Source organism: Pogoniulus pusillus, chromosome 15 (assembly GCF_015220805.1).
Source record: "Pogoniulus pusillus isolate bPogPus1 chromosome 15, bPogPus1.pri, whole genome shotgun sequence".
NCBI classification, from domain to species: domain Eukaryota; kingdom Metazoa; phylum Chordata; class Aves; order Piciformes; family Lybiidae; genus Pogoniulus; species Pogoniulus pusillus.
Genome location: NC_087278.1, coordinates 26,767,078 through 26,788,962, shown reverse-complemented (window position 1 = coordinate 26,788,962; position 21,885 = coordinate 26,767,078).

The window sequence follows — 21,885 nt, the reverse complement described above, 5'->3', positions numbered from 1 at the left end:
GCTGACTATTTTTCTCTATTCTCACAAATATTAAAAGAAAGAAAAATCAGAACATCATGAGAGAGCATTAAAGTTCATGTAGTTACAACTGTGCTATTTGTAGTTTAAGGTAGATAACGTTAAAGAAGACAATAATCTCACCACCTGCTGGAGAAACTAATTAGAGGAGAGTAGTATTCAATAGCTGTTTTTCCTCACAACACGTTTTTCATTGATGATACATTGAAGTGTAAGAGTGTGTACTGTGTTGCACTTTCAGGGGCAAATAGACAGAACATGCAATTTCTAATTGCGGACAGAGATCTGTTTCTCCTGACCTTCTCCAAGCTTAGAGATTTGTCAATAACCATATTGTCTTTGCAGCTGATTTAAGGCTCCTGTTTTGCCCTGTTGCCAAAGCTACTAGAAGAATGGAAAAGTTGTGCAGTCTTTGTGCAGTTTTTTGCACACTTGTTTCAATGTTATGCAGTGTTCTGCTGAGTGAAGCAGAACTTGTTGGCACTGATGGTCCAATGGATGAGATTCTTCTCTGTGGAAGTGGGAATGGAAAGATATCTGTATCCAGAAATTATTTCTCCTCACTAATTGAATCAGGGAGTACTTATGGAGTACAGATCTCATGGGAAATGGAGAACATCTCCTGTGCAGCTTATCTATGTAATCCTTTCTCCACCATTCCAAGTGGAACATCTCCCTTCTGAGGAAAGGCTGAGGGAGCTGGGTCTCTTTAGGTGGGAGAAAAGGAGCCTAAGGGGTTACTTAATTCAGATTTATCAATATGTGAAGGGCAGTGTTGGGAGGACAGAGCCAGGCTTTGCTCAGTGATGTCCAATGAAAGCACAAGGGACAACAGATGCAGGCTGGAGCAGAGGAGGTTCCATGTGAACATAAGGAAAAACTTTGACTGTAAGTGTGACAGAATCCTGGAACAGGGTGCACAGAGAAGTTGTGGAGTCTCCTATGGAGACATTCAAGACCTATCTGGATGTGCTCCTGTGTGACCTACTCTCAGTGATCTTGCTCCAGCAGGGGGGTTTGACTGGGTGATCCTTCAATGTCCCTTCTAACCTGTACCATTCTCTGACTCTGTGACTACTGATGCTCTCCCCATCCTCCTGTTGGATGTTGTGCCCAGCTTTGTATCCTTAAAATGAATTGCACTGGATCCTCTTCTGTTCCTCTCAGACACTTTGTGGTATCTCCCAGGGTATAGTGAAAAGTGCATCCATTCTGTAGCTTTTTGCACTGCTGAGGAGGCCTAATCATGGGACACACTCTGCATATGTCATATTAACCATTCATTTCACAGATATGCAGACAGATGGCTTGAGGATTGTTTCAACAAGGTCCACATTTTGTTTTTTCCTCTGTACCTAAAGTTGCTGTGCTTGTTTTTTCATAGTTTCTCCATATTGCCAGCTCTTGGGGAACAGGATCTACGTGGGTATCACACTACTTCTCTGATCTCTAATTCTGTGCTTTGAGCAACAGTCAAGTTTCAAGATGAATTCCCATCTGCTCAGAAGATGTGTGCCTCTTCAGAGATCTTAGTAACACCTTTCTTATCACTGATGTCAGAAACATTCAAAATTTCTGTTCAGACAACAGGTCATAACATTTCTCTGAAGACAAGTCCTTATTAATGCAGTCTCTTCTTGAATTCATTGTGTACTTGCTTCTCTATGTGCGTTCAGTAGCTATCTTTAGGCTACCTACATTCTTCTGCAAGCTATCTGAACAGCTGACTAAACCTGTCCAGTTAAGACTATCTCTGCATGTCCAACCATCCTCAAGAACAGCAAGTACACATTCAACATCTGCTCAGGTATCTAAAATATGCTTGACTTGAATTGAAGTTATAAGGTTGTGTTATATTTCTCCATTGTGGTGCTTTCTGGCTGCCCTTGATTTCATAGTAAATCCCTTTACATCTTTGAACCTGAGCAACTTTCTTGCCTCCTCAATGGCCTAATAGACTGCTTTGGGCATCATTTTTCTGACTTGTTTGTTTGTCTTTTTTCCGCAAGGAGTATTAGAGGACCAATGTAAACCAAGAATTCTCCACGTTTATGACAGAGGTGGACAAATGAATAGCAAATAATTAGAAGACTATTTTTCACGTGGTAACTTGGCAAGAGTATGTAGAAGTCCAAGTGAATAAACAGCATTTCAAAGTGGTGTTGAAGTGTTCAAAGGTTGTTTTAGTGTGTGAGCAAGGAAGCATCCAAACCAAGCTTTTCAAGCACTGCAATCCTTTGTCCTTCTGACACTACTGTCTCTGAGAGCAACGGTAATTGTTCTCTGTTGCTATTCAAGGCATTACCCAGGGGCTTTTCTTGCTGTTACCTAGTGAATAGAGGCTGAGAAGCAGTGATGTATCTTCTCTGCCTACTGTCTCCTCAAGTCTATCAGCATGATCACAAGCCAGTACACCATACACATGGCAGACAATGCACGGTGACTGTACCTGCTCCTCTTCTGAGGCTGATCCTAGCTTACAGATAAAAAGGGCTGTATCAGCCTCTTTAGTTTGAGATGTGCCAAATCAGTCAGATAAGCTCCACATTGCCTCTTAAAGACTGAACAATAAATAGCAGCAAAATATGCTTTGGTGGATGAATTTCTTTCAGCAGGTGACTGCATAAACTATATCTTGGCAGTAGAACTTCAAGTGAGTGAAGTATTATGGTTGATGGGCTTAAATCTTTCTTCTGCTAATGCTGCGCAGGAAAGACTGTGACTGAAATAGGTATAATTAGTGAACCGTGATTGAATCCTCAGCATCAAGAAGACAACAACTCTTTCACAGTTTCTACTTTGATGTCATCTCTCATCTGTAAAGCTGTTCTACTCAGAACCACTTGAAGGTATTTTTCTTTTGAATTGGCTGCTTTAGACTGTCTTTAGTGCTAGATTATCTGTGTCAGGTTTATCACAAGCTGTCTGGATACAGGATGATTTTTCTTTTCATGGTAAAACATAGCACTCTTTTAAACTCTGCTTCCAGTTTATGATGAAGGTGCTTCTTGGTTAAATCGTCTGTTGCTGCTTTCCAAATACCCAGAATCTGGATCAACAATCTTACAATCTTCTGTGTCGCTATTTTTGTTTTATTTACACTTCACAGTAACAACTTGGGTGATAATGACTTGCTACAGTCACTGTCTCTCTGCTGACAAGAGCAAAGATCTGTCATCATCTTCTATCTAGTAGCATTTTGCACTTTTGAATCTGCATGTAGTGTATTACCATCACTTCACAAGTCCTTAGTCTCAAGCACTTGTTATATTTTGGGTTGGGGGAATTTTTTTTTCCCTGAAAAAGATACTATTTATCTTATATGTTGTTCCTCCACTTGGAGCTTTTCTTGGTGACTTCCTAGAGGTGTATTCTGAATCAGGAAGCTGCTGTTTTGATCTTTTGATGTAGCAATATGCAAAAGCTTTTCCATGCTGCAGAACTGCTGATAACATGCATGGTGTTTCACCAGCACACAAGTTTCTGTCATATCCACACCTTGAATACTAAGAGTAACTTTTCCATGATTTTACACCTTAAAATGACATTAGATTGGCTCTTGGGTTTTACTAAGGTTTTGAATTACCCATTGTGCATGTACATGCTTGGGAAGGTGCTCACAGGTAGCATCTTATTTTCCAGTTCTCTCTACCTTTGCTTCAGAGCTGTAATGAAAACTTCATGAATTTGTGCACTGCGAACAAAAATTCAGCAGCATTATGGAAGTGGAAGCACTAGCAGCAGACATACAGAATGACTGATATTGTGCTATCCAATTTTCATTTCAGCAGTCACCCTAGGAAAACTACTCACGCAGAAAAGTTACCACATACAAAAATAAAACAGGTATAGTAAACCATACAGATACACATCTCTGCCACAGACTTTCATACCTCACCCTTAGCACAAGCCAGCCTGCCTCATGGATGAAATTAAATTCTGAGTGGATATATAGATTGGAAGTATGTAGTTAATAGGATACCTTCCTGTATTTATCTGAGAAAAAGACTTCTCTAATCTTTGCAATGATCATTTTAAAAATAAAACTTTGCCATCTGTTATTTTCTTTTTATATATCATCTTTTTTCCTTTGGAGTCTTCCATTGTTCCCATGAAAGGCAAGAAGTCTCATGGATCTAGGAGCTGGGAAGTAATTAAATGAGGTCACTATGTTGATGTTTTGTAGCATGACATGGGGCTAATGCTCACTTTTTGTTTTTTAAGTACTAAGAACTCCTTAATCTAATTAGTTTCTTTAATCTGGCAAGCAAAGATACTTCCTCTTGGCTCTATCCCTTTCTTGTAAATGCAACACCTTGAAGATCAGAAATGTTGAGTGAAGGATTTTATTATGCTTAGCTAATTGAAATAAGTCAAGAGAACCTGGAATCAGTCTGTCTGCTGCAAGCACTGCTTTGCCCTTAAGCCTTCTGGTACCAGTGGAAGAGCAGCCCTGATGAAAATTTCCAAGCACTTCTGCAACATTTCCATACATCTTAAACAGAATGTAGTTGTGTGTTGGAATCATTTGGCAGTGACTTCAGATAAACTAATTACAGGATCACAGGATATTAGGGGTTGGAAGTGACCCAAGGAGACCATAAAGTCCAACCTCCCTGCCAGAGCAGGACAATACTATCTAACACAGATCACAGAGGAACACATCCAGACAGGCCTTCAAAGTCTCCAGAGAAGGAGACTCCACGACCTCTTTGGGAAGCCTGTTCCAGTGCTCTGTGACCGTTACAGCAAAGAAGTTTCCCCTTGTGTTGAGGCAGAACCTCTTATGCTGCAAATTACACCCATTGCTCCTTGTCCTATCCCAGGGAGCAGTGAGCAGAGCCTGTCCCCCCCACCCTAGCCAGCCCTTTAGATACTTATAAACATTTATCAAATCCCCACCAAGTCTTCTTTTCTCCAGACTAAACAGCCCCAGATCCCTCAGCCTCTCCTCCTAAGCCATGACCTCCAGTCCCCTCATCATCCTTTGTAGTCCTCCGCTGGACCCTCTCCAGCAGATCCCTGTCCCTCTTCACCTGGGGAGCCCAAAACTGAATGCAGTATTCAAGATGAGGTCTCAACAGGACAGAGTAGAGGGGGAGGAGAACCTCCCTTGATCTGCTGGACACACTCCTCCCAACATACCCCAGGATCCCATTAGCCTCTTGGACACAAGGGCACATTGCTGTGCCATGGGTAACTGTTATCCACCAGGACCCCCAGGTGCCCCTCCACAGGACTGCTCTTCAGCAGATCACCTCCCAGCCTGTACTGGTGCAGTTTATTATTCCTCCCCAGATGCAGGACTCTGCACTTGTCCTTGTTGAACCTCATTTGGTTCCTATGTGCCCAGCTCTCCAGTCTGTTCGGGTCTCACTGGATGGCCACACAGCCTTCAGCTGTATCAGCCAAGCCTCCCAGCTTGGTGTCATCAGCAAACTTGCTGAGCAGACATTCTGTGCCCTTATCAATGTCATTGATGCAGATGTGGAACAGGACTGGCACCAGCACTGATCCCTGGGTGACACCACTAGTCACAGCTCTCCAGCTGGACCTGGCACTATTGATCACCACCCTCTGAACTCTTATCTTGTAACCAGTTCCTAATCCACCTCACTGTCTGCTCTTCCATCCCACGCTTCCTCAGATTGCTCACTAAAATGTCATGGGAGACGGTGTCAAAGGCCTTGCTAAGGTCAAGTTAGACTACATCCACTGCTGTCCCTGAATCTACCCATTCAGTTCTGGCATCATAGAATGCTATCAGGTTAGTCAAGCATGACTTCCCCTTGGTAAATCCATGCTGACTACTCCTGATAACCTTCTTCTCTTCCAAGTATCACAGTATCACCAAGGTTGGAAGAGACCTCACAGATCATCAAGTCCAACCCTTTACCACAGAGCTCAAGGCCAGACCATGGCACCAAGTGCCATGTCCAATCCTGCCTTGAACAGCTCCAGGGACGGCGACTCCACCACCTCCCCGGGCAGCCCATTTCAGTGTCCAATGACTCTCTCAATGAAGAACTTTCTCCTCACCTCCAGCCTAAATTTCCCCTAGTGTAGCTTGAGGCTGTGTCCTCTTGTTCTGGTGCTGGCCACCTGAGAGAAGAGATCAACCTCCTCCTGGCTACAACCTCCCCTCAGTACCTTGAGATGCCCTCCAACAGGAGCTACTCCATCATTTTTCCAGGGATGGAGGTGAGGCTGCCTGGTCTATAGTTTCCCAGAACCTCTTTCTTGCCCTTTTTGAAGACTGGAGTGACATTTGCTCCCCTCCAGTCCTCAGGCAGCTCTCCTGTCTGCCACAATTTGGCAAAGGTGGTGGAAAGTGGTAGAACGATAACATCAGCCAGTTCTCTCAGCACCCTTGGGTGCATCTCATCAGGGCTCGTTGACTTGTGAATGTTCAATTTGTGTAACTGATCTGTAACCCAGTCTGCACTGACCAGTGGGGAGCATTCCCTCCTCCAGGCTTCCTCTCCTTCATCCAGGGTCTGGAGTACACAGGGGAGTTCAGCCTTAGGTGTAAAGACTGAAGCAAGGAAGGCATTCAGCAACTCTGCCTTCTCTGCATCCTCAGTTACCAAGACTGCCTCCTAGTTCAGCAGTGTCCCCCACACCTTCCCTGTTCTTCCTTTTTCTACTGTTGTATTTGAAGAAGCCTTTCTTGTTCTGCTTTACTTCCTTTGCCAGCTTCAGTTCCAAGAGGGCTTTGGCCTTCCTTGTTGCTTTCCTACATGCCCTGACTACTTCTCTATAGTTCTCCCAAGTGACCAATCCCTTCTGCCATGAATTGTAAGTTTCCTTCTTCCCTGAGATATCCTTCAGGAGCTCCTTGCTCAGCCATGCAGGTCTCCTAGCATGTCTACTTGACTTTTTTACTCAGGGAGACACACCTAGCTTAGGCTTGGAGGAAGTGGTCTTTAAAAATAAGCCAGCTTTCCTGGGCTCCTTTACCCTCCCAGAGCCTTAGCCCATGGGATTTCTGCAAGCATGTCCCTGAAGAGGACAAAGTTAGCTCTGCAGAAGTCCAAGGTTGCAATTCTACTTGTTGCTCTGATTCTACCCTTTAGAATACTAAACTCCACCATGTCATGATCACTGTCTCCAAGGCTGTTGCTGACCTTAATGTCCTCAACCAGTCCCTCTTTATTAGTTGATACAAGGTCCAGTAGTGCACCTCTCCTTGTTAGTTCCTCCACTACCTGCATCAAGAAGTTATGACCAATACACTACAAGAGCCTCCTGGACTGGCTGTGCCTGGCTGTATGATCTTCCCAGCAAATATAAGGATAATTGAAGTCTCCTATGAGCACCAAGGACTTAGCTCTAGAGGCTACCTCCAGCTGTCTGTAGGCCTCTTCAACATATTCCTCTTGGTCTGGTGGTCTATAGTAGACCCCTACAACAATTTCATCTCCTTTCCCACATCCCCTAATTCTTACTCACAAGCTTTCAACCTGTTCTGCACCCTACCTTGGACAGAACTCAGAGAAGCCAAAATCCTGTTGGGAGGCACCAGTCTCAAAGCCAAGCATTGAGCATGTGAGTCCTCACTCTCTCTGGGTTGGTTCCTTCAACAGGGAGGATAGAAGAGAATATTACCTGTACTCCCACTCCCTTGTCCACTTGACCCAAGGCCCTGAAGTCTCTTTTTATAGCATTTAATTTTTTTCTTCCAAGGTCATTGCAACCTATCTGGAAGGTTAGCAATGGGTAGTAATCTGTGGGCTGTGCCAGGGAGGGAAGCCTTCTTATTACATAGAATCATAGAATCAACCAGGTTGGAAGAGACCTCCAAGATCATCCAGTTCAACTGAGCACCCAGCCCTATCCAATCAACTAGACCATGGCACCGAGTGCCTCATCGAGTCCTTTCCTGAAGACCTCCAGGGACGGTGTCTCCACCACCTCCCTGGGCAGCCCATTCCAATGGGAAATCACTCTCTCTGTGAAGAGCTTCCTCCTAACATCCAGCCTATACCTACCCCGGCACAACTTGACCTGGGCCCCGGGTACACAGCAGACCTCCCTTTGAAGTGGGTCAGGTCTGCATATTGGGCCTTCTGCATCCTTCAAAAGGGAGTCACCTATGACAGTAACTCTTCTTTTTTTTTTTTGTTATGCAAGATGTAAGGAAGGCTTAGGCTGCTTTGAGAATTGCTCCAAGCCATAAGGTTCACCTTCCTCTCTGGCCAGTTGTACCTGCAGGACATCAAACCTGTTCTGCAAAGGCACCTGGGGAGCCTGTTAATAACTGAAGCAACACTTCCACCATGGCAGGTGGGAATTTGTTGCCACAGCCCCTCGTTGATTTGGTGGTGGGAGTTCAAGGGGTGGGAGATGGAAAAGGAAGGAGTTTCTTTACTATCTTGACTGTGGACTTGCCTCCTCTCCCTCTTTGTCTTTGAGTTACTGGCTTCAATCTGACAGAGGGTGGATACAGGGGGTACCTGACCCTCAGTGTGTGATAATGGGTCATCCTGTCTCTCCAGCAGGGCTGCCAGAGCCTGGTACCACCTGTCTATCTCATCTTCTGCTGCTCCAATTTTTCTAAGCCTGTGAACTTCATCCTCCAGCTGCGCTGCTCTGCTGAGTAGGCCATCTACCTGCTCACAGCGTATGCAGTTCCCTGGTACAGAGGAGAGACTGAGGCATTCACTGCAGCCTGTGGTCTGCGTCTTAGCCCGTTTCATTTCAACCTCCATCTGTGTTCCCATTTCCATCTTAGCTGGCACCAGGAGCCTGCCCTTCTTCTGTCGTGTGGAGACTGTTATGCTTACCTGCTGTGGTGATGTGGTTACAGGCGAGCAGGCTCGGTGTTGGTGTTTTTTCTTTCCGCCCCGCCTCAGGCGCCAGTCTCCCGGTGGCAGTGAGCAGGCTGCCGGCTCTCCCTCCGCTCACCTGGCGTCGGAACGAGGGGCTGGCGCTATGGGGCCGTTTAAATTCCGCGCGGGCCCCTGGCAACACCCCCAGCACGTCACTTGTTGAGCAGGTGCCCTGAGGCCAGCTCCCGCCGGTCCTGCCCTGGCCCTGCGCTGCTTCTGCCCACGGAAATCACCGAAGGAAGCCTGGGAAGCCCAAACAGACCAAACCGAAAGCACGCCTCGGCCAGGCGTCACCCAGGCTCTCCCTCCGCTGATCTCGCCTTGGAATTCTTCAGCTTTGTTAAATACCAGTAGCTGATCATTGGAATGAGGAGAAAAGAGCTGCCTGTGCGAGGCCACAGGAAAGCCTGAAGGCAAATTTGCATGGAAATTACACCTGTTCTGTAAAACCAGGATTAGACATTGCATCGTTGTGCTAGTTTGAAGCAGGGTAGAATGTTTTGGTGAGAAGAACGAGATCATAGGCTGTGAAAGGAAAACAATGGTGATGGCTGCTCCCCTCAGAGTCCTGCTGCAGAAGAACATTAGATAACACTCGACATTTTTGTCTCACTCTGCCTTGGGCTTCTGGCTGAGCTACATCTCTCTAACACACCCTCCACTCACCTTTGCGTCTAACCTCTTGGCTGAACCTCCATTCTTCCTTGGGACTGGGGTAAGGTTGAGAGGGGCAGGGGGAAGGTGCAGGGGTGGTTGAGAGCCCCTCCTGGGGACTCAGGTTTCTGGGAGGGGAGTTGTGTTTCTGTATTACTTTTTACTTTGTCTATTTCTGTCTATAACTGTATATACTGTAAATATCTGCTTGTACATTGTGCTAGCTGTAAATAAATAGCTTCATTTATATTCCCAGAGCCGGCTGAGTCTGGTCTGGGTAACTTCCAAAGTGGGGGGGGAAGGGGGGACGGGGAACACCCAAACCATCACAATCTCCTCATGAAGTGAAGGCTCTCTTTTAATTTTAAGTCTCTACCCCTCAGGAGGTGTTGCCACCAGGTGGGAGAGAAAATGTTTTCCTGCTAGGTGCAGCTCACTTCACCCTCTTTGCCAAGCGAGAATTGCTTCTCTATTCCCCTTTCCCCTGCCTTTCTTGCTGCTGTTCTTGTTGTTTTCCTTCTGCTACTCCTTTGCATGGGCCAATTTTGAGACAGGACTGTAGGGAGATTAACTAATGGCTTTCTGCATTTGCCCAGAGATCCAGGTGCCCTGTCTTCTGCAGTGGACTGGCAGCAGGATAGCAAAGGCAACCATCAAACCACGGAGATAAGAGGAGTAGGCAGGTTGGGAGGTTAGCCTTGGTGTCCTAGGGAGCTCTGCTGTGAAGTTGGGGATTAGGCAAATTTAAAAAAAGAAGAAGAAGGAAAAAAAAGCTCTTCTTTCCCTGCACTGTATGCACTTGCATGACTGGCATAGCTGGTACCTTGGACGGATTCTGTACAGTTGTGGTAAGCATTTACCCATGCTAGACTTTAGCCATGACTAGAGTCTGGATGGCTGAGAATAAGCTTTGTCTTTTTTCCTGGCTTGGGGAATCCAACACAGTCTAAAATTTCACTGCAAGCACCCAAATTTAATATGAGTTTCCATTTTTGATAAGTATAACTTTCAGTTTCTTCTCTCTTACAGGATGAAACTCACCTCTCCACCAGTAAAACCCACCAAATCCCAAATTTATTCACACACTTGATGCCAAGAAAATACAGATTGTTGTTAAAAGGCTAGAACGAAACTTGCAATGCCAGCAAAGCACTGAGCTGTGCACAGCAGCGTTACAGCTTGAGAGAAACCTTGTGACTCAAACATGTTATTGACACAAATGTTCCAACACATACATGCAAAATTCCAAGCCTGCAGCTGGCCTTTGCTCACACCAAGCTGTCATGGAAGATAGCAGAGCCCTTTTGCAGGCCCCATTCGTGCACAGGGTCGTGGCTCACATGAAGGCCAGCCATCACAAAATCAAACCAATATTTCTATCAGCTGTCCCAGCAGCTACAGGGCCTCTGAGAAGATTCTCCCCCAGAGGGGTAAAAGGTAAACATAGGCTATGTTTTGGGACAAAGACCTTGGTTCCCATCTCCCAGTGAACATCTGTTGGGGGCTGACCCCTGGGCGGTCCTACAGGTTGTTTTGGTAATAATTGTCCAATTGTACGAATTGATTATAACTTTGTACCAATCTGTAAAATCAACGTAAAATCACCTGAACTGGCTGAGCACACCTCTTTGGAACACTATGAAAATGCTGCGTTTGCCTTGACTGAGCCCCTCTCGCTCGTAACCCTGCTCTTCTTCTGAATGACACCCTGCCCTTCTTCTGAATGACACCCTGCCCTTCTTCTGAATGACATCCTGCCCGCACACGCATCGCTCGGCAGCATTAAAGTTACGGCCAGCTGGGCACGAACATGACAGTGCCCGATCCTCGTCAGCCTCAGAGGCCAGGGCCCAGCTCAGCCTGGACCTGCAGGAGGCTCGGACAACGCACCTTAAATTCATAAATACTCTAAGACTCTTGTGAACTGCATTTGGACAGTGAGTAACTGACAAACTCTTTAATCTAGAGACTGAATAATCTCTCAAGACTCAAAAGAACTCTCTTAAAATTACAGACTCTCCTCATTTTTAGCCATTCTCTATTTTAATCTGCAACTGCGACCCAAGAGCTTGTGTGGGATAGTTATAGATAAGTTTGGGGAAGGGGATTTCTAGTGTTTTAGTAATAAATCATTTAAACTTCTTATACATCGGCCTCGCATGTTATTCCCCAATATTCCCCTAAACTCCGTTCCATAACACAAGCCCATCTTTTGAACTGATCTATGCAGGGATATCATTGTAAAGGTGATAAGGATAAAGCCAGCCCCTTTGATCTCCAAAGTCAAAAGGAGAGGAAGTCTCAACATTGAGTAAAAAAAAAAAGAAAAGTGTTTCTCACCTCTAAGCACTCACTCTCCACCTGTCCCATGCCTGGCACTGCCTCAGGAGCTGGGGTAGAAAACTCTCAGCAGAGACATGAAGCAAGCAGCCCTGGGGTGCAGCTGCAGATAGGCACAAGCTCCCTGGAAACTGCTGCTATGCAGCTATCTATCCCACTGCGTGTGGAGAGCCGCAAAACTACTGCGACATGGAAGGATGGGTATGAAATAACAGATTCCTCCTGCTGCTCTGGTGGCTGTCACATTTCACACTATACCTCTCTCCTTTTCGCAGGCACTCTGGCTGGATTAAATGGATTAAGAACTGGTTGATAAATATGAATGGAGTTGCAAGTTGATGTGGAAAAAGGTTTTCACTGTTTCTTTCTCTATGAATGAATCATGAACAGAAATTTCTTCAAGTGCATTAGAAATTAATTCCTCAACCCTCCTCTCAGGCTGAAAAACTGAAAAGCCAAGTTTTGCAAGGGAAAAAAAAAATCATTATTTTAATTTATCTAAGGATCTCCTTCTTCAAATCCTAAATTCTAAGGGCAACATTCACTATGTAAATCATTCCCATAAACCAATATAACATTATAATCCATTTCAATTTAAAGGATCACCTTGCAGTAGAAAACTTCAGATTTGATAGTGTGTCTTCACTGTAGCAAATTACTACATCTGGCAAAGACTGCCCAGAATTATGCCAAAGAATTTGGCTACAGATTATCTCTTTTTTTTCTTTTCTTTTTCAATTCCAGGCTGCTGTCCCAAAGCTTGGAAATGCTGATTTATGCTATTCATTAGTTGACAGTAGATGTTACCTACATAAATATGTATACACACATACGCACATCTATATATCCTTGGTGGAAAACGATCTGGGGGTGCAGATGGGCAGCTGAACATGCACCAGCAGTGTGTCCAGATGGTCAAGAAGGTCAGTGACATCCTGGCCTGGATCAAAACCAGTGTCTCCAGTAGGAGTAAGGCAGAGATGGTGCCAGAGTTGTGCCAGAGGAGGTTTAGATTGGACAGTAGGAAAAAAAATCTTTGCTGAGAGAGTCATGAGGGGTTGGAACAGGCTGCCCATGGAGAGTCACCATCCCTGGAGGTGTTCAAGAGGATGTAGATGTGGGGCTTCAGGACATAGTATAGTGGTCAAGGTAGTTGTGTTACTGTTGTAGTCCATGACCTTAAAGGTCTTTTCCAAGCTTAAGGATTCTATATATAATATGTATATAAAAATTAATACTATATACTAGTATATAGTATATATAATATATATAAAATTGAGGTAAAAATTTAGATTTAAAGCATCTTGTAAATTTATATTTGCTTGAATCTGGCTGTATGTTTAAGATGATCACTCACTGTAAATACATTTTGATACAGAATTTGTCCATTTTCCTTCTATAGATAATAAATGTCTGTGGTGGAGGGGCAGCAGCCCCAAAACTGAGGCTTCACCATGCCTCTACATGCCCTGACATGTTCTTCTGCCAGGACCCACAAGGCAGCAAACAAATTGTGTAACACACACACGCCCGGCCCGTGTACCCCTGAGGTCCGGGCAGGTAACCCCCATTGGGAGGTCCAGGCATATCTCTGCTGCCTATTGGGGCAAGGTTTGGCTTATGGCCAACCTGATTGGTCACTTTAGATGTCCAACGAGCCACAAATCTCTGCCCAGAGTCCATAAAGAGGGGTGCACAGCAGCACCACGTGGTCAGACCGTCCAGAGGTTCAAACCGTTCAGAAGCTTAGAGCATTTAGACTCAGCTCTGATCCACAGCAGCACCCTGCTGCTCTGACCTGCTTGCATGGCCTAGACAGGATCAGGCCTTACTCACTTGGAAGCATTACTGAGGCTCAGACCTCATGCATTGATCTCAAGGCGCAGTCAAGCTACCTGCGAGCCCTTTGAGGAGCAGAGCACGTTCATGCTTGCACCATACATATATGGGGAGCCAAGAACCCCCTGCCTAAGCCTAGAGCTACCTTGATTTATCTACGGAGCTCGTCTCCCTGCAGCACAGCATAGACCCTGCAGCCTGGCATAAATACTGCTTGCCAGCTATTCTGTAACTCTGGAAAGGTCCAGATCCCAGCAGACCCTCAGACTGTCTGCTAACCTGCAAACGCAGCCTGCTAGCTGTGAGACCATGTCAGAAGCTGCACAGACAAATCCTTCTCCTGCACCTGGAATCCTGCCAGCTGACCATCCCTGGGCACACGGCTTCCAGAAGAAGAAAAGCAGCATCGAGGCAGAGATCACCCCAGGAGAGAAGGTTAGAGAAAGCCTATTTACCCCAGAGACTGGGAACTTTATCATCCCTTGCAAGCCGGGACAGACTCCAGCTCACCAAGACCCCAATACTGGGCACGTGCTGAGACAGATTCCCAGGAGGGTGGTTAATGATTAATACTTAAGAACAGCACACATAAGTAAGCTTTAATACCTTTGTAATATAAGTTATCTCTGTCTAAAGAGCACACACAGTTTCAGCCCTTGCTGGGCAGACACTAGAGTTGTTAAGAGGCATTAAGCCTAAAGAAAATCTTTCTCTCTGTCTATAATTGTTAATAATTAGATATTTCCATTTAATAGTCCATCCCTGTATATATATCCCAAGCTATTTTCATAACTTTGCATAAGAACTTGATTTCGTAGTGGTTGGGGGTGGTAAAAATTTGTAAATATTAATTTTAATAAATAATTTCATAAAAAGTCAAAACCACCTCAAATTAATCTCTCACCTCCCCCTAATAGAGGAGGAACAGAGAAAACCCCTCCACAACAATGTCATGCCTGGATAGAAATAAAAATACCATAGATGTGAGCACTGACATCTGAAAGTCCTTGGCATGTACAAAGAACCTCACATGAAGTGGAAAAAATCTTGGAAACTTTTGGTCTGATTTCTAAGGAAATGGGGCTTATCCCAGTTTTCTATACCGTGTGCCAGCAATATACCTTTGTGGCCAAGAAGGCAAATGGCATCCTGGGGTGTGGTTATCAGGTCGAGAGAGGTTCTCTTCCTGCTCTACTGTGCCCTAGTGAGGATGCATCTGGAATATTATCACTCTCTACTACTCTCTGAAAGGAGGTCGTAGTGAGGAGGGGGACAGCCTCTTATTTGTGGCAAGCAACAGGATCAGAGGAAATGGATAGAAGCTGTGCTGGGAGAGGTTCAGGCTGGATATTAGGAAATCGTTCTTCACCAAAAGGTTTCTCAAACAATGGAGTGGTCTGATTTAGTCCCATCTGGAAACAAGCATTTGAGGAATTATCACCAGAAATCCTCTCGTGAGAGTTTCAATTGATATAGCAGACACAAAATTCTGAAACAATTGAGTAGGAGCTGCAAATGGTCTGACCTGCACAGATGAGCTGGATTCACCTATGAGATCGCCTTCTATCTGCCTTTTATCTGGATCACCTGCCTGTCTTCTCAGAGGAGTGGTGGAGTAAGGTGATTTCATCAGCACAGAGTACTCACACAGCCAAATGCAAAGTGTTGGCAGAAGAAGAGTGCCAGCATATAACCTGGCAATGGGAGCCTGAACTTCCGCAGCTGTGCTTGCAGTGGATAAAGTCCTGAGCTTGATGGGTAGCTGCCTCCTACCAAACTGTTGGCAATTACCACCTCTCTGCATCAACACAGCTGGGAATAGAGGCAGCTGTGAAGCCTGGAGTAGTGTCAGTCAATATATGCTACCCTGGCTGAATTACCTAACAAATTCTCTTCTGAGGTTTGCTCAGAATGTTTTTGACATTAACGCTGTACCCAGGATTGAGCCACAGTAAGGACCAAAGGCACTGGTGGTGCACACAGCCCTCGTGCAGTACATGCTGATAAAACAAAAATACAGAATCGTGTCTTGACAAGGGATGCTGTATAGATGTCTCTCTTCCATATGTCACCGTGCAGGAGGGAATTCAAAGTGCACAGAGCAAGGAAGCCATTTGAAGGTTTGGAGTGTGATGGATCCCACAGATGAGCACGTCAGTGAAAAGGGTAGTGAAGGAAGAGTGATCCAGGATGTGGATTTGTAGCATACTAGACAGTTTGCAGTAAGCTTAACTTGCTTTAACTCAGTGCTCTCTCTTATTAATTGCAAGAAAGGAGAGCTCACCAAGGCAATTCGAGCATAGCAGCTAATGCCATAGGAGAGTAGTAAACCCTTCTTTTCGCTTTCTTCCCAGTAACAAGTCTGTGTAGTTATATCCTTAATGTGCTTTAGATAGAGTAAGCCACAATGCAATTAGATTGTCCATATGGAGAGTCAGTGCAGCATAGCTACTACACTGTAAATTCATATCCTCGCTTACTGAGAATTAATTATCTTGTAGACAAGCCATGTGTCAGTGAAATCCATTTATTACTTTATAGGATATGTGGTCTTCTAGGAAGGCTGGCCCAAAAGAAATGGGGGACTGAAACTCTGATTGGCAAAGTAAATATATTGATAGGAAATGGAGATTTCTGCCAAGTCAGTTGATTTAAAACAATCTGTCTTGTTTTTCAAAGCACACACACCCCCCCTCCAGTACTCCAATTTGGGTCAAACAAAGCCAAACGGAAATGCTTTGTTGTGGTTTTCCATAGGGAAAAAAATAGACTTTTTAAAATGCAAATCAAAATTTTCATAGAGAAAATTGCCAGTGTATGTTTCTTTTGTAGAAACTGCTTCTCCTGTCAAAATAACATTTCTATAGAAATTCTTCATCTGGTTTCACTTAAAAAACTTACTTGTCCGAACTTCAGCCTGCTACACCTTTGTGGAAGGCAACAAAGTTGAACTAGGATGAATTAGCCTTCGTACATGATGTGCTTTGCAGGAATGACAGAAGGGGTTTTTTTACCTCCTTGTAACCAAAAGTAAATTTGCATTGCCATTGCACCTGCGAAACAAAGACTGTCTTAAGGATTCTTGTGATCTGAAAACTAGGTCAGTTAATGATCCAAAATAATAATAATAATAATCATAAAAGGGATAGGGAATAACTATTGGAAGCAAATCCATATTTTGAGTTTCAGTGAGACTGCTCTTGGTGTAGTCAGGCTTGGTGATGGTTAATAAACCTTTGAGATGGAGATTGGGTGGTGTGTCTCTTATCTTCATTCTGTGTGCTTTTAGAAAAACATATGCGTGTGTCAGAGCATCTTCTTGTCCCTCCGATGGTTTATCATATCTTTGTGGCTTGGTTTCATTTCCCACTATGAAATGCAAATTCAGTTTGCAGTGCTCCTGCTGTCTGTATAAAGGTTAAAAAGATGTATAGATATACACATAGCGCTGTTCTTGCTACTTTTAGAACTGGCCTTGAGTGATGATTCTAGCACAATAAAGATTTTTTTTCACTCTCTACATTTTCTAATTTTAGTTGGGGTTTTTTGTAATTACCTTTTGTTTTCTTTTCAAACTTTGTAGTTTGGATCATGTAAGCACAGCTCAGCTTCTGACAGATCAACTCGCAGTGTACAAGCAGTGCCACAAACCCTCTAGTTTACTGTCACAAACATTCAGGCATTGCCCTGAGGTGTCCTGAAAGGAAGATTGCAAAAGCACTACCCTCAGAAATAACAGCATCTCCATATATATTCAGGGTTATGGGCAGTGTTGATGTTTATAATCCTCTTGTGAGTAATCAGCTGAACTGTTGGAAGTGCCTCAAGCATTTGGTGCCTCAGTAAAACTCACATATGATGGGACAGGTGGCTTTGTTACTCTTTGAGCTTCTCCCACTCCTTGAGCTTCACCTCTGCAGGTCACTGAAATGAAGCACCATCCCCAGAGTCTTTGTAGAGTTGATTGCGTATCTACTTAAGGTTCAGCTCAGCTCATAGCAGCTGGACATTAAATACGTGTATGATTTTAACTGAGCTTCTAGGCCTAGCCTTCTTCTCTTACGGAGTTTCCTAAATGAAGTGAAGCCCAGGTACAGCTCTCCCTGGTGTTCATTGTGTTTTCTGATGCAAAGGACAGAAGAGGTAATAATGCTGATGTATCACCAATACTTAGATCTCACTGAGATTAGAGAGACAGACCATAAGTTTTGTGGCTGTTACAAAAAGTGAAATTCTGATAAAGAAAACTTAAAAAGAGTTTTTGATGTATTATACAACTACCTTTTTAGATATTATACAACTACTCTGTGAACCAACTTGGTTGTATCCTTTCAGTTTATTGCCTTTCTTTTCCTTACAGGCTCTATGTCAATGAATGGGGGTTTCTTCTTATTTTGTTGTTGCTGCTATTGTTTTCCATTGCTCCAGAGTGGGTTTCACACCAGTCTTCATCTTTGGCTTCTCAAAAGATAAAGGCAAAACCTACTTACCATTTTCTTTCTCTAACAAGATGGTCAGCTAGCATTACTGGTAGCTAGCATCAATTATGAATGTTTTTTTATGTCTTTTTTTCTCTCTTTGACTCATTGTAATATTTACAAGCTTCTTGTTCTTGCTCTCCTCAAAATCCTGAGAAAGTAGTTAAAATTTCCTTTCTCCTAAACCTCTCCTAACCCTGCTTCGTAACTTATTAAAATAGCATACACCACAACATAAGCTAGGAAGGAAAGTACATGTTCTGGGGGTGGCTTGATTTGTTGCTGGGGCCTGGAACTAAAAGTGCCAAACTCAAACATGAAATCTTGTCCCACCTTATTCCTACAACAATCACTTTATATATAATTTTAAAGATCTGAGGTCTAAAATTATGCATCTTCTGGCATAACTAATATTAAAGGAAATCCAGACCCATACCTTACTTTCAGCAGTTATTAAAACCTATCACTTGTATGCTTGACCAAGCCCTAAATGAAGGTCTCAGCCTACCTGTACTAGGATGCACTTAGGATTGCATTCAGATGCAATCAAGCAAACTTTTTATCTGAGAAGAAACAGAAAAGGTGCAAGAGGTCTCTAAAGCTAGAAAGTAGGAGACAAAACACTCGTGCAGCTGAGCGTTAATTTTGGGTGGGAAGCAGAAAGAAACAGCCAAATGCTATGTATTGGTTGTGAGTTTCCTTGTGATGCTGTTGGTGCTCCCCTGGGAAGGCCAAGCCACCTCCCAGTAGGTTTCCAATCAAAGAGAATCTCTTGGGAGGCAATCAGAGCAGTTCAGGTGACCAGAAAATTCATGTTCGCATTTGAACAGAAGTCTGGTATTAGTTAACAGTGTGAACTAACTAACGCAAGTTAGTTTTCAGTATCGTATTTGTTTGCTGAGGGACTTCAGCCCCTGGCTATTCCTAAACTTGCCATTTCACTTGAAACCAGGGCTTCCTGAGCCCAAGTGTGAGGCTGTTCTTTAGCTCATGTGCCAAGGCACAGCGAAGATAAGCAACAGAAACAAAATTCTATGTAAGCTCCACCCCCCTGCCCCAGTCTTTTAAAATCGTTGTTTAGCCACTCTTAAAGTTTAAGTTCAGATAAGACAAATACCTCCATTTCATTTGCATGCAGGCAGAATTTTGCCTCCAGTGAAACCAGGTCAGTGGGAACAGCCTAAATAGAAGGCTTTTTGCCTGTCTGATGCAAAGAGCCATGTTTGTTGCCTTTTCTCATGGCACTGTAAATTTTTTTCCGAGAATAAACTTGTGCACTCGTTAATGCCATGGCCCCTTCCACACGGGGTGCTCCTTGGCAAAGTACCAAGCACGCACAACTATTAATTCAGATCAATATGTGACTCTGATGGAGAACATGAAGCATACCTAACCCAGCTAACTATGCCCCTGATAAATGTTGTGAGAGCAGTGTGTCACCCGTGCCTTGCCTTTCTTTATTTCCATTATCCATCAGGACAGGCCATGAGGGAATGCCTGGGAACTGTGTCGTTCTCTGCAATAAGCCACAATGCTAATGAGGCATAACAAATTGAGGAAGTATCATGTATAATCCTGATCCCTCATTGACACTATTACCAGTATAGATTTCAATTTACCATTTGTTACATGCTTAATACAGACAAAGGGGGAGGGTGTAGAAGAATTACTCCTTCAGTCATTACATTTTTTAAACAGTTGTCATCCTCCAAGACAAAACTCTCTCATAATACCCTCTGTTTTTGCTACTGCTGTTTCTCAGCAGGATTTGCTGCTTGTTCTTGTAGGGGGTCAGCCAGACTTTGTCTTTCTCACAGTTTCAGTTTCCTACTGGGATTAAGGGTCTAGCATATTTCTGCAACAAATCAACTGAACCCAAGATAAACAAACCTACTGCACAACATGGCTCTGGTACAGGCCTGCATTTTGGGAGTCAGCTGCAAAGTTTGTTTTTCATAAGGTGTTCCAGAGGGAAAGATATGATTTTAGTGAGTCCTCATCAAAAATGTGGCATATTTTGTAATTATGTTTTTGGTTTTTTTAAGGGTATAAACTGTTTTTTCATATATGTTGTTTTTAGTCAAGCACTCTCTGACTCTTCCCAGAAAGCGAATTTTGCATTGCTTTGAAGAATCTCAGGCTCCCCTGCAGGCAATGAATAATGCTTCACTGTATACTTCTAACAGAAAACAGTAAAGATTGATCTACAAATTGAAAAATACAGATATTGGGCTGTTGTATTGGCTTTCATACATCCCTCCTTTGCCCTAGGAGCTCAGTGACAGGTTCTCCTGGTCTATAAATTCCCCACAGGTTGCTCTTCCCTTGTAACCTTGCTTGTGGGTCCTGCTGGCAGTGGACCTCAGGAAGGTGCTTCATCCTCACAATGTGACCAAAGGGATGGGGACAGGAATGAGGTATTCTTACAGATGGTAAGCAGATGCTCTGCCTGCCCAGGTCTCTGGTCAGCAGGTCTCTGGGTAGCCCTGCTGCCCCCCAGATGAAGAGCCAATGTGCTTTATGGTTTTTCCAGCACCTCACTTTTCCACCTGGCTTCTGTTACCTCGTTTTAGGGGCTCTTCTGCCTTTTGTCACTCAGGTAGAGGGAACTAGAAAGGCAGGCTGGTGCTTCATCCAAGCAAACAATGAGTGACTCAAGTCTGTTAGAACCTGGTGGCCAGGAAAACTACTTCTGCCCCGTGAGTACTATACACTAATCAAACCAAAGTGCAGTGCTGAGCAGTGCACTCAAAGTGGTACTTCATCGACAGCAGAGTAACCTGCAAACCAGTGCTCCCTAAACCAGTCTGGTTTAGGCTTTCAGTGAAAGACACACAGAGCACAACAGTGATTCTCACCTGGCTTAAAGTCTGGAACCTATACACATTTTAAGTGACACATTCTGCTGCTGCTACTTAATACATAAAGAACTTTTTGAAGTGGAGCAGGAACTTTTCCATAGTAGTAAATGTATTTTAAATGGAAAATAGGCTGAATTTTTCTCATAGATGTAACAAAATAGAAGACTGATAACTGAAATAAGGCATTTTACAGTAAATTATAAAGTCATTGTTGCCATGTGATTAAGAAGATTTCTATTAGTCACCTTAGACTGATTCTCATAAGTAATGAAACCAACTAATACTTCTGTAACAATAGCAACTACATGTGAGTATTGTGATAGTCATAACAAATGTGGAGTAAGAGAAAGAGCTATGGAATCCCTTTATAAAATCAGTCTTAATTGGGAATTGTATTCCAGATGTGCTTGTGCTTTACAGTCTGTAACTTTCAGGCCATATATTCATTGTGCTAAGTGCCTGCAACTCTGGGGTGAAGAGTTAGTTCCTGTTCCATTTAGTCTTTTATTTTCTGGACAAGTGCACTGGTTTGAGAGAAAAGGTATTAAATCTGGCTTGGATATGACTACTTCCATAGAAATGTACTGCATCTGAAAGGTCTTTGATTCAAGGTCTTGACATGCATTCAAATGATCAAGTGTCACAAAACGTGATAACTTTTGATCTCATTAATCAGCTAACTGAATGGTAGTTTAAATGTAGCATAGCATTTTCTTGATTTAAATTTTTATCAGGCTGTTTTAAATTGAAAGGCTGATTAATTTTAATAGGATTTCTATCACAAATGGGAAACCTGTCCAAATTTTGAAACCAGTACGTTTTTCACTTGAAACAGTCTAAAATAAAAAGCTACTTAATCAAGTG